This window comes from Anopheles stephensi, chromosome 2, assembly GCF_013141755.1.
Source record: "Anopheles stephensi strain Indian chromosome 2, UCI_ANSTEP_V1.0, whole genome shotgun sequence".
NCBI lineage: Eukaryota > Metazoa > Arthropoda > Insecta > Diptera > Culicidae > Anopheles > Anopheles stephensi.
This window is the reverse complement of record NC_050202.1, coordinates 76,908,061-76,921,782: the sequence shown is the minus strand read 5'-3', so window position 1 is coordinate 76,921,782 and position 13,722 is coordinate 76,908,061. Positions and strand designations below refer to the sequence as shown.

Below are 13,722 nucleotides of genomic sequence, written 5' to 3'. Positions count from 1 at the left end.
CAGCTATTTGGGCGCGTCTTACCATGACTGATCTGCCCAGCGGCAACAGCTCTAACAAACGCATTCGACGGACACGCTCGCCCACCCACCACATCTGCACATCCGGACGGATACGAAAACACCGGCAAACAGCCGACAATCGAAGCATGCGCACAGCAACTCGACGGCCACTGCTCGAAATCGAAACCTTCAACCCGGAGCTTTCGTACCGGTTCGCGGCAGTGTTCATCTGCTCGAACCGGTTGCGAACCGGCCATAGCCTCCTACGAGGCAACCCTGCACACGGTACGCGAATCGCGAAAAACTCCGAACGGAACAGTGTCGGCACTCGCACACCCCGCCCGAAGTGATGGGTGGGTTGGTTCGCGAATGACCAATTTTGCCGAACGGTTGGCCGAATTTTCCGACGCAGTAGTGTTTCGATAATCGTCGTGGAAACAATGTGAATACGCTAGGTACGTTGTCCGGGTGTCGCGTTGTGTCTAGAGGCGGTGTGTTCGTTGTTGTTGCTTTTGCTGCTGCTGCTGCTGCTGCTTCTACTTCTGCTTTCCCCCTCTAGTGCTCGAGACAGGTGGTGGAGGGAGGGAGGGGGAGGACAATCGTGGGAAGGGCGGCATGGTGAAAGGTGTGGTGAAAGGTGTTTCCTTAATCACTTTCATGGCTTTTTCCGTGCCGTTGTGTGTGTGTGTCTGCGTGTCGTAAGGATCGATGGCGAATCAGCAGAAAGAAACAAAACTGGTGGAAAAAGGGCAGTCGGTGAAAAACAGTGAAACCGATCGACGGTGATCGTAGTGTGAGTGAAATAGTGTTGATGTGCGTGCTACACTAGGCAAGCCCGCATGAATCTATTTGACACAGAATGCAAACAGACAGGGCCTTGTTGTCCATCGCATAAGCCGTACGGTGGAATACAAATTGAATCTTCACATTTTTGTACAAATTAATCCCCGTAGCTACCGTGCCTCGTGCTCTTGTAAATGTGTGTCTATATGTGTGTGGATGTGTGTGCAGAATATGGTGGCAAACACGGGGCAAGTGAATCAATCAGGAATTGGCTGCTGATGGGATTACAACACGCAGATTAGCGTACAGCAAACGCGTAGCTTCCGTTCCAATTACTATTACCCGGGATGAGATTCCGGCTCGATTTGCATTTGCGAGGGGCTCGCCAACTGTCCGATCACGTTACGTGCCATTTCCCGATGGAAATCAAACCCTACTGGATAGCTGAAAGTGAATGCATTTCTCGTGTGGTCGTGTCAATGGTTGACGCACGCCTCCCACCCGTTTACGGTGGCACGGCCAGTGCAGTGTGAGTGCATCAATTCATCAGCGCAGAGTTTGATGGGTTTGATTGCTTTAACGAGTGTTGGTTTAACGATCTCAAGCATTGTGTAAATGAGTGCGTGGGTGCGTAATGTTGGTGTGTGTTTGCGTGTGTCGTGATGCCCAACTTTACGAATGGAAAAGAGCACCACGGAAATATGCGTTGGGAAAGGCACAGTTTTCCATTGGGCGTGAGTGATGGGTGATATTTTTAACAGTTCCATGGGGATGCTCTGTTACCTCTGCATGTTCAATCAAGAGTGTTTATGTGGATCTTCCGGAATGGGGAAAATACATTCGAGTAAGCAACCTCACCCCATCGAATCGTCAGCTGCATCGTTGTCCGTCGATATAAAAAAGTAAACACCTAAATTTATTCAATTATATAAAAAGCTTTTTTCGTGCCTACCCTTATGGTTTCGTTCACAATCCAGAATAGGAAAATCCCCATCAAACACACATTCCTTCAACTGCATTTTTCATATGGTTAGCATTTTCCATTCAAAGGTTATATTTTCTCTGCCAGTTATACGCTGATCAATTACTGGCGGAATTGATTTTTCCACTCTCGATTGTGCACGGATGATGATGTCGATCGATTGCAACGTTCAAAAATCGGATTTTATTTTGCGCCTTTTTTCACTCCCTGCGCGAAAGTGACTTCTTTTAATCAAAATTTTCATTCCGGCCTGTTCGTGCGTCAGCTCGTTTGCTGGTCGGTTAAATTTAAATTATGAAACGTTCCATGCATATCGCGCTGCGGGTGTGTATGTGGACGCGGTAACTGTTTTTCAATTAAGTGAAAATGCAAATTAATTTAAAGCGTGTTTCATTGGAACGGTTTGCATGTTTAAAGTATCGTTATTTGTTTTAAATTTGTGTAGAAAATTCAAGCAATCAATAATTGAATGATAGTTATTATTGGCTTGCCTGTAATACCTTTCAGCGTGAATCGGTAATCACGAGAACAAAACCCTTTTCCCCTCTTTTCATCATGGATGCGTTCATCGGGATACAATTTTACCCCATTTAAAGCCACTACCTAAAACAAAAACTTCATTTACGGAAAATGTCATGTCCAACAAACAGTTACATAGCGCTATAAAACTAAATAAATTGGTCTCTGACAGCTCTGCTTCGAATTATGCGACAAAGACATGATGTAAACGTGATTCACAAACAAAACTTTCCAATTTTCTTACACAACCCATCGCCCCGTTATCTTCAAGTTCACCTATAACTGAACTGAAGCGAACCGAGTTTCCTCAGAAGTTACGAAACCTTGCGTCTTGGCAAAATGGTCTTAGGGGTGGTTTTTTTTTTCTCCACCTCTATTGTACCGTCTTGCATCTCACAGACTCTCAGATAGCTTGGGTCGAACATTTCCTCTCGGAACCGCAGAAAAGTCCGACCGAGTTCGCCCGACCGGAAAGGAAGGCGTCCTGTTTACTCATGACGGTGTCATTGTTTAATTCATTAGTGAACGAATGTGCACACAGATTTGTATTTATACTGGTTGACGGGCTACGGTGTTTGCCCGTCACCAGCAGCATTAACAGTGCCAACATTGAAACCTGGTTCGTACTTTCTCACTACGAACAAACGGGACGGATGCTTGGCATGGATTTGCTGTAGGTTACGTGAACAGGGACTTGCAATTAAAATGCGTGGTGAGCTGCTTGTTAGCGTGCGGTGCGACTGAGATTGTCGTTAAATATTTGTGAGAGTTGAAAGCAAGGATGTGTTAAAATGATGATGCTCTTGATGTCAATATGAGAATGATTTTATGATGATTCCGTGTGATGGTAATCTGCGCTCTTTTAAATTTTTTTGCGTTGAGTGGAAGCGATTGTAATATTCGATATTCTTTGGGCTAAGGTTCCTTAAAATTTCTCTAAGAAAACAGTATGAGTGACGAAATCTGCCCAAATGGAAAATAAGTCATAATCGTAGTTTGTCAATAGCATTCGAAGTTGTCAATAGCATTCGATTATGGAACATGTCATCCAATCCATACAGGTTCTGACTGGTGATATAACATAATGTGCCATCTGATAATATGATTATGATTGCAAGGTTTATTATTGCCTAATGCCACCAGCATCATCAACGTCTGTAGCAAAAGGTGTATTTGATGAACGGTTACGATCTGGCGGTCCGGTGGCCGAAACGACAGTGGTTTTCACACGGCAAGACCGGGGCTCAAATCACATCCAGACCACCTCCCCGTACGCTAAACTGACTGTTCAGTCCCTACTGTTAAGGGGGAGTTAACGCACGGTGTCCGGGAGAAGTGTTTTTAAAAAAAACTTAACTTTATTTCCATCGACCGGCGGAGTTAATAACCGTTCGGATTAGCGTCTGAGTATCAACTGAACTGTTTGGATGGATGCTGGTGCGCTGGTCCGTGTTGAATTATGCTGCGTGCTGAATAATGCTGCGTTGCAAATTATGTTGTGCGCGCTGCTTTGTGGTTTGTTTGTTTATCGGTCGTGCGTGGTTTGTTTGTTTATCGGTGGCGCGTTCTGCTGCGTGGCGTTTCTCGTGTTGCGCTGTCGTCTTAACTCCTTACTGCGCTGTCGTCTTAACTCCTCCCCTCTTAAATGACTTTGCCCTCAAAGTCTCGTTGCTGCGTGGAATGAAGTTGGTCTGCTAACGAACGTTTCTGGTCGTTTCGCTTGAGTCATGTTTACTTTTATCGTCGTTCTCTTGAAGTGGAAGAATAAACAGATTATAAATGCGCATAGGCATATGAATGCAAAAGTTCCTCCGAATACATTAATTTTCCATCTTAGAGAATCATTCTGCAAGTTAATACTTTTTAGTTTTTCTCTATGTTCTATGGTGAGTTTTTGTACGAGTTGGAGAGGCGGTTTATGTTCGATTTCACCCTTATCGATGTTGATTCCTGCTGTTGATTTGAATGGTTTACCAGGAATGGTGACTTCGTCGTTTGAATAAATTTCTCCATTAATGATAATGTTACAATTTTCGAATTGTATGACGTAGGAACCGTTCAGTACTTGGTTCATTTTGCTGCAGTTTGATGCGATTTCTGCTATTGCGTCGTTGATTAGTATTGTGTCGTCTTTGATTCTTTTTATGAAGCCTCGACTATAAATCTTTTCGTAGTCACATTGTGAATCTTCTCTTCTCACAATTTGTTGAATGCATGTTGTGGGTTGTTGTATGCCGATTTGCGGACATATATAAACATCTTCTTGTTGTTGGCACTTCTCCGTCATGGAATATACGTGGGTTTGATTTTGTAATATAAAGTTTTGTGTGACGATTATACGTGCATCGTGTTGTATTATCGAGTCAATGTATTCGTATTCGTAGATTTTTGAAGATAGTTTGGGGAACTTTAGCATGTATAGTATATGAGATTCATTTACTGCTACTTGGGCAGTTGATTGCCTTAGCAATTCTTCCGGTGTGTTGTATTTAATGTTATTCTTCTCAAGAAACTGTTCTATTGATGTCAGATCCTCAAGGGATAGTAGCTTACTGCTCGGAATACCGTTTTTAGCTAACAGTATAGCGTCTTCTATGACATCCAATTTTTCTTGTAGCATATTTATGTTGGAAAGTAGAATAAGTTTCCGAATTTCCACTTGGTGTGACTCATAGCGTTCGTTTTCGATATTTACGACTTGGTTAGCGACATCAGTTATTTGTTTCAACCTGTCGTTGAAGCCTTGGTTGATTATTATTTGTTTGTTGCTTTCTGCTATCAGGGAGTTCATTGTGGAGTTTATGACATGTAGGTCGTCTGCATCTGGAGTTCCAGCGATCCATTTCCAAATTTTTCCTATCGTGTCCCATCGTTTTTGTCTTTTCACAAATGCTTTGATTTTCGCAAAAGTGTCCTTTAGCATGCTAGCTTTTATGCTGATCAAATTTTCGATAGATTCAGTAGAATTTCCATTTGGACTATCTTGTAATGTTTTCTCTATTGTTTCGTTTATATCAGTTAAATCTATTGGATGTATTGTTCTTACGTATCCAATTTGAATCTTAGCTTTACCTATCGGTATTATGGCTAATGGATTGTTATTTAAATCATATATGTTTACGTCTGCGAAAATTAGTTTGATCAACAGGATCGTAAGTATTCTGTAACGATAGTTAAAACAATTTTGAAAAAGTATTAATATTTTTTCATTACTTTCTTAAGTTTACTTTATGTATTTTTCGATTGTTTGAATCGATAATATATGTTGGATGATTCTCCTTTACTTTTACTGCATTAAAACGACTTTCGCGTTTGTTATTCGTCTTTTTCTTTTCGAATGCATATTCGTTTTCTACGTAATCCTTATATTTTTCATCTTTGATTTTTTCTTCATTCTTTTTGAATATCTGTAGTATTCTTTCATTTGTTTTTTCTCTTATTCTTGATCTCTCTAGCGGATCGTTTGATATTTCTCCTACATACACATTTCGTGGTGTATCCTTTATGAATGAATGTATGCTGTGATTATACTTATAAACAGCTTGTTGTACTAATGTTATAATGCTCATCTCTGGATTGAGTTTTTTTGTGCATCTAGCGATTTCTCTAATTGTTGAATGGCAACGTTCTATTTGTCCATTCGTTTCTGAACGATTAACTGGAGTTTTAAATATTTTTGTTCCTAGGTTTAGTATTGATTGTTCGATAACGTTTGAGACAAACGTACATTCGTTGTCTATTACAATTTGAGCTGGTAAGTCCCAGTCATATAGGAGTTGTAGTAAAACTTCCTTTATATCAGCGATTGATTTCGATTTTATCGGTCGTATTTTAACGTATTTTGAAAATTTATCTATAGATGAGATAAATAAAAAGTTTGCGTTATAAGCAAATATGTCAATATGGATAATTTCTCCAGGATATGTCGGTATTGGTGTTTTTACTGGTATAAATTGTTGGGGTTTTCTCTCGTATTTTTCTGTTTTACATATCTCACAATTTTTTACAATGTTTTGAATACTTTTTCTCATTCCGGGAAAGTAGAATTTTTTTATAAATTGCAATGAGTTTTCCTTAGCATTTCTGTGAGCAAAATTATGAATATTCTTGATTTCTTCAATTTGTGTTTCTTCATCGCATAGGTCTTGTACTTGTCTTTGGGAAAATCTAGCTTTGATTGTTTTTGGATTGTAGAGAGTTTTATAAACTTCTTGGATAATTCCCATTGTTTGTTCATCTGTGTGAATTCCATTAATTACATTTGGATTGATTAATTTTTTGAATTTATCCTTGATAAAATCAGAAGTAAATGTTGGTTCAATAAAAATATGTCTTCTGAATTTTGGGAAAGGGGTAATTAATTGGTATGAAGAATTAGTTCCAATTTTAAATACTAGTTGGTTGTGGAATACATTAATTGGTGCTTCTGTTGAAGGTATATAAGAATGATCGTCTTCGTCAGCTGAGTGCTGAGTTGGCGTCAATGAGTTTAGTTGTATACGGGAAAGTGCATCTGCTACAACGTTTGATCTTCCGGGTTTGTAGAATAATTGGTAATCGTGTTCCTCCATGAAAGATTTCCATCTTTTCAGTTTTGCGTTGTTGTTCTGCGGAGATAAAGCAAATGTTAATGGTTGATGATCTGTATGAATATTAATTTTAGCTCCGTATATGAAATTTCTCAATGTTTGTAGTGCCCAAACGATGGCAAGCATTTCCTTTTCGTTGGTTGCATAATTTTCCTCTGTTTTGGAAAGAGTACGAGAAATGAAGGTTATCGGTCTATCACCGTCGTGACATTTTTGTGAAAGCACAGCTCCTAGTGCTTTTTCCGATGCGTCTGTTGTTAGTTCGAATGGCTTCTGGAAATCTGGAAAAGCTAAAACATCATTAGAAGATATTATGTCTTTAAGGGTTTGAAATGCGTTTTTTGCGGTTTGATCAAATTTAATAGGGAAATTTTTTGATTCGTGTTTGGAAATTTGGCGATGGCCATCCTCCCCTCTTAGGAGTTTTGTGATGGGTTTTGCCAGTTGTGCATAGTTTTTAATAAACCTGCGGTAGTAACCTGACATTCCTAAGAATCTTCTTAGTTCTTTAAGGTTTTGTGGTTCTGGGAATTTTTTTATGGCTTCAATCTTTTTTATATTTGGTTTAAGTCCTTCACTTGAGACTATGAATCCGAGGAATTCAACTTCTGTCTTTAGAAATTCAGATTTATCCGGTTGTATTTTGAAATAAGCGGCTCTCAGAGTTTCTAGAACAATTCTTAAATTTTGCAGATGTTCTTCAACTGTTTTGCTAAAAATGATTATGTCATCGATGTATATGTGACAAATTTTTCCGATGTGTTCCCTTAAAGTGTCGTCCATGACGCGTTGGAATATTGAAGGGGCATTTTTTAAACCAAATGGCATGCGTACGAATTCATATTTTCCGTTGTTTATTGAAAATGCAGTTTTTTCGATATCATTTTCCGACATAGGTACTTGATGAAATCCTGACGCTAAGTCAAGAGTTGTGAAATATTTATTTGAACCTAGATTGGCTAAAACAGTAGATGGATCCGGAATAGGATATTTATCGCTTATTGTTTGAGTGTTCAATTTTCTGTAGTCTACGACAAGTCTATATTTTTTTTCATTGGCAGCATCCAGTTTTTTTGGAACAATCCGCACTGGTGCATTGTATGGGGATTTCGAAGGTCTGATGATTCCATCATTTAGGAGTTTTTCAATTTGCTTGTTAACTTCACCTTTAAGTGCTTGGGGATAGGGATACGTTTTACTATAAACTGGTGATTCATCTTTTGTTCTTATTGTCGCTTTTACTCGCGATGTACAAGGTAGTTTCAAATCTGGTGGTTGGAAAAGATCTTGATATTCCTGTAATAGGTCATGTAGCTTTCTTTTTTCGTTTTGGTTCAGATGATTATCACGAATGTTTATTTTATTTACTTCCTGTAGTTGGTATTGTTGTAATGGAATGACATATGTGCCATCAATGATTAATATTTCATTGGCTGTGTCAATTACTGCTTTAATTTCCTTTAGTGAATCGTGTCCAATTATGGCATCAAACGATTTTAAATTTTCTAAATGATAAAATTTTAGCATTTTATCTGAATATGGTTTGAATAATCGTGCTTGAGAATAAGCGTCGATTTTAATATCTCCTGCTACGGATGATATGAAAAATGGTTTATCAACCTTGTGTGAAATTTTTGCATATTTTGGATGTATGTAATTTTTATTAGATCCAGTATCAATTAACATTTTGAGTGGTTCTGAAGCGTTACCATAGAATAAGAAGTAAGGCAACGCTGAGTTTATTCTAAAAAATTCAGCTCTGCTTCTTCAAAAGTTTCTCTGAAGTTATTACCTTCTTGTTTTTCAATTGTTCTGAAATATCGTTCGAATGACTGTTGCACATTGTCAACCGTTGTGTTATTCACGTTGTTGTTTACGTTTTCGAATGTTTGTGCAAGATTGGCATCTGCTATATGATTAATGTTGTTTATGTTTCTGGCGTTTGTTTGGATATTATTGACTCTAGGTCGTTTTGGTGGTCTCACATTGTTTGAATTTGGACGATTTCCGTAATTTACTTGGCGAGTTCTGATAGATTGATCAACGTCCATCGGTTCTGGTGGAGGTTGACGTTGAAATTGATTAGATTGCATTTTTTGAAAGGGCTGTTGGTGCCTTGGAATGAAATTGTTAAAATTTCGATTTCCATACATTGGAGGTTTTGGGTAATGAGGCCTAGGTGGTGGCTGGGCATGTGTGTACCTTATTATTGTTGGTGGCGGTAAGGGAATCATATTCCTTGGTGCCGTTGGTGGAGTGTATGTTCTCGGTTTTGTTAACATTTTTCTGCATTCAATATTTTGGAAAGAGATACAATAGCTGTATGCTCCTGCAAGCGATGTTGGCTCATAATTCCTTATGAACTTGTAAACGTCTCCATCGAGTCCTCTCATGAAAGCATCAATTGCTTTTTTGTTGTACATTTCAATTAAAGCTCTGGAAGCTTCGGGGTGTGTAAACCTTTCATCGGTATTTATTTGATTTGCGATGAGGGACAGTAATCTGTTCACCTCGTCGTAATATACTTCAAGTGAGCGGTTCTTCTGTTGCACGCTCATGAGTTGGAAGTCCAATGTTTCCAAGTCACGTTTTTCGCCGTAATAGGTGATCAATGTTTTTTTGATCAGGTTCCAATTTATGCCTACGTTTGAAGCGACGAGTGAGTCATTCGCTTCACCGCGTATTTTTCTACGAATGAATTTGCAGATCATGTGGTATTTATTTTGACGTTCGATGGTATCTGTACCTTTAGTTTGATAGAGTTTCACTAAACTGTCTACATCATTTAACCAGCTATTCAGTTCGCTGGGATCCCCAGTGAATGTTGGTAGATCTTTTACCAAATCGGGAATTTTTTCAAAAGTTTCAGGATTTACACTTGTTCCATCTGGCTTTGTGAAATAAAGCGGTGGATCAGAATAATCGATAAAAGTGGGGGCAATATTGCACGCTTCGAGTGCGGCAATGCGGTTGATAATTTGATCAAGTTCGGGTCTCGACATTTTCAATGTTAGAGATTGTAATGAATTAATTAGATCCTCCAGGATTTTTTCGTTAGTTTAAACACGTTTTTAACTTCACTTGATTGAGTTAGTAATATGTAATATTAATTTGCAATCGTTTTTAATACTCGTTTTTGATTTTTTTTCACTGTTTGAAATTTTCACTTACGATTTTTTATAATTCACTGTACTTACGGTACCATACGCATCCTGTTTCGGGCGTTGGATGTACGTCTTATGTTGTCTTTATCAGCTCCTCTAGCGGGCCTTATGTTGTTTTTCGCTCCTCTAACGGGCGATGTGTTGTTTTTTGCTGGGAAACCGGCTATGATATTCTTCCTTCTCAGTGTGATGGATGGTTCCTTTTTGTCCTGCGTGAGCTGCTAACTGCACAGGTGACTCGGGATCCTTTTCACACGGCTGCACTCGGCGATCAGGAAGTCTTTTTTAGTTTAGGATTTGGTGGTAACTTTCACTCTAACGTGGTTACTTTTCACTTGCACCTTAACTTTATTTTTCACATAGCGCGGTCCCTATTCGGGCGCCAGTTAACGCACGGTGTCCGGGAGAAGTGTTTTTAAAAAAAACTTAACTTTATTTCCATCGACCGGCGGAGTTAATAACCGTTCGGATTAGCGTCTGAGTATCAACTGAACTGTTTGGATGGATGCTGGTGCGCTGGTCCGTGTTGAATTATGCTGCGTGCTGAATAATGCTGCGTTGCAAATTATGTTGTGCGCGCTGCTTTGTGGTTTGTTTGTTTATCGGTCGTGCGTGGTTTGTTTGTTTATCGGTGGCGCGTTCTGCTGCGTGGCGTTTCTCGTGTTGCGCTGTCGTCTTAACTCCTTACTGCGCTGTCGTCTTAACTGGGGTAAAATCAAGTCGCAGGAAGCCAGAAACGGCAGGCCGAGATCTCTCGAGAAGAAGATGTTATGATCTGACTACTGTGATCGTTTTAAGGTTATCGCTATATTGAACAGTGTTCAACGTTGATAACACAGTGCTATTCCACAATGTTGAGTAACTATTGGAGCATGTTATATTTCTGCAGAGGAAAAACAGAAAGCACGCTACATTCTGAATACCAACATTAACCGCGAGATTATGAATCAGGCACACTTGTCCAGCGCTAACGCTTTGTTTAGAAAAAGGACTACCATGCAAAGAATTAGAATGAAAAAAGGGCCACAAATTGCAAAACTTCAAAAAAACGAATTTCAGTGGATTGGAGAGTAGGAAATGTGTTATCCTACCCTAGTTTGATTTGTCAGAAAAAATACAAACATTGTTCATAGAATTTAGATTAATTGTTCAGTACGGTGTTGATGTGTATTAGGATGAAACCAGCCCAATAATATTAGCAACATGGTACTGAAAGGCTTCATGTATAATATTTTTCTTTCCTTTGAACTGGTGCCTTTCAACAGAATGGCCATCAATATCATTTAAATTCCAAACATCTCAATATAAAATCAAAACTGTTGCGAATTGAAAACCAAAGCTCGGGAAACGTATCCATCAGTACTGTTCTTGGTACCATCCAAGGGAATGGGAATATAGTTTCAGTTTCAAACATACAACTAACCCACGAGACAGATATATTTACATTGGATATCACTATTGACTACGTGTAAAAAGGTTTAAGATTCAAGCAAAAATCTGCAACATGAAGCATACACCATTCTGCAGCAAGCAAACACGATTAGAGGGTGTGAATATTCCGTCAAAATTGCTAACGCCTTCGAAATGAAGCACAGTCTCCTCTAGGCAGGGTGCTAAACGATGCTATGCTACCGACGCGAGTGTTTACAGTCCACATACGTTAACATGTGCTAACCGCAGCCTTTAATTGGATTATATCCGAATCATGTCGCGTCTTTACCGAATTCTCCGTATTTATGTGTTGTGTTCTAAAGCACCCGGGAAAAAAAAGCGAACGATGCTTTGGCGTACCCATGGAAGCCCATGAGACCGATGGAAGTGAAATGCTGTTGAATAATTTATGTACGGTTGGCCGTTTCTCCATTACCAGTAAGTACAGTGGAGTTTTTTCCCCCCGGTGCTTTTGCTCAAAACTCTGCTCAAGTACGTGTGCGGAAGGAAGGCGATGCGTATGCATTAATTTCGTTACGCATTTTGATAATTTTGTTATCAACTTCCGGCCTCCATGGCGATGTGTGAGAAAGGATGGCGTTGTCACTGTCACCGATACCTGGATGCTGGCTGCCGTACGCCGATTGCATTAAGCCACCTGTTTTTCTCTCTCCACCCATTCCTCAACAGCCGGGCACGCCCGGGCGTGGAAAATCCCTGAAGGTGTCGATGTTGAAGTAAAAATTCTAAAAAACACTCACCCACACAGCAATACCAGTTTGAGTGACGTGTGTGAGTGGAATAAATAACCGAGACCGGGAAGGTTAAGCGCAATTCGTACCAGCGAACAGTTCCCAGGCCCTGTTAAGCACTGTTTTCCATCAACATCAACACATCTGCCAGCAACTTCACGGTTCGGTGCGTTTCTCGTGCCTTTTTTTCCCAGTAAAATGTTACACCGAGCGATTCGACATTTTTTGGCGTACGCGGTGCGTTGGCACGAGAACGGGAAAAAAGGTAAATTTCTCTCGCCCCGAACTTCCTGCCTCGCAACCCCTGAGCGGAAACCCGAAATGGAGCGACCTGTTTATGAAAATTTAAATTTCACTACATTAAAATCATCCCACCATGGTCGTGGTCGGGCACGTTCCTAGGCTTACCAGCATCACGAACGTCTGCAGTGGCCCGGATCGCATTGAATCGGATAGGAAGGAAAAAGCCCTTGCCTTCACCGTGCTCGCTTTCCCGATCACAATACAAGGTGCGTGTGTGTGTGTTCGTGCGCGAGCGCTTGGAAGTGTATTTGTGTCCCCATTTTCCTGCTTGTTGACTGAAAATTGCTTCAAAATTGCTTTCCGCTACTTTCGTGCACTCAAAATTTGCTCGTCGAACGAATAGGCCAAAGCAAGAGAGAGAGAGAGAGAGAGAGAAAGATACGGGAGATTGGTGTCCTTTAACGAACCGGAAGAAGTCCTCGGCAGAATAGAACTTTCACGCTGGGACCAAACTGCCACATACGCACACATGCTTGGAACGTGGTGCCTTATCGTTAAGTGTCTAGCGCGCCATCTCGTATCGCAGATTCCACTTAAATGATTAAGATTCATTTAAAGTGAGCCTCAGCCGCGAGTAGAAAGATAAGTAAGAAGCCCGCAGCTCTTTAGCTGAATGATTATAAAATTAGATTTTCCAACACACCTTAAGATATTGTTTTAATATGGAGATTTTGTTGAAGTTGAGCTAGGTTTGATGCAACCCTTTGGCGTTGGAGGAATTTTTTGATGCTATAGTAAATCACAGTCAAATTCATCGCTAGCAAAGCGTTACTATTTGTGAAATGAAGCTATTTTCTAGTTAGGAAATCAAGTTTAATTAGATTCCTTGAACCGCTTGGTATTCTGTTGTTAAATAACGCCTAAATTTATGCAATCAGCCAAGAAGACGAGCATTTTTGTATTAATGACAGTAATGAGCATTTTTATTTATTTAACATTCAAATTGCATGCCTCACATCAGATAGGAAAGATCACATCTTTGTCGGTGTGTAATTATTAACAAAGCATTTCTATTGCGTACTTCAAATGATTTCCCGATTAAAACTAAGACACCCTGCATCACCCCTGGTGGTATGCACTAATGTTTGTTTGATTTTCGGTTGTTTCAATCATGGTTTTCTCGATGAAAAGAATGCAAACCCGGCCGCTACCCTCCACTTTTCTCGGAATCTATTTCCGGACATCCGATCCAGGGCACC

The 13,722-nt window shown here is 40.0% G+C and overlaps 1 protein-coding gene across 2 annotated transcripts in view; it reads left to right on the top strand.

Moving 5' to 3' along the window:
• Nucleotides 1-416: 416 nt before the first annotated feature.
• Nucleotides 417-13,722, top strand: part of LOC118503688 (hemicentin-1) — a 182,481-nt gene continuing 169,175 nt past the window's right edge. For both annotated transcript variants that reach the window (XM_036037231.1, XM_036037230.1), the window contains exon 1: nucleotides 417-455. The gene's annotated coding sequence lies outside the window, so the exon portion shown is untranslated. The remainder of the gene's footprint in view (nucleotides 456-13,722) is intronic.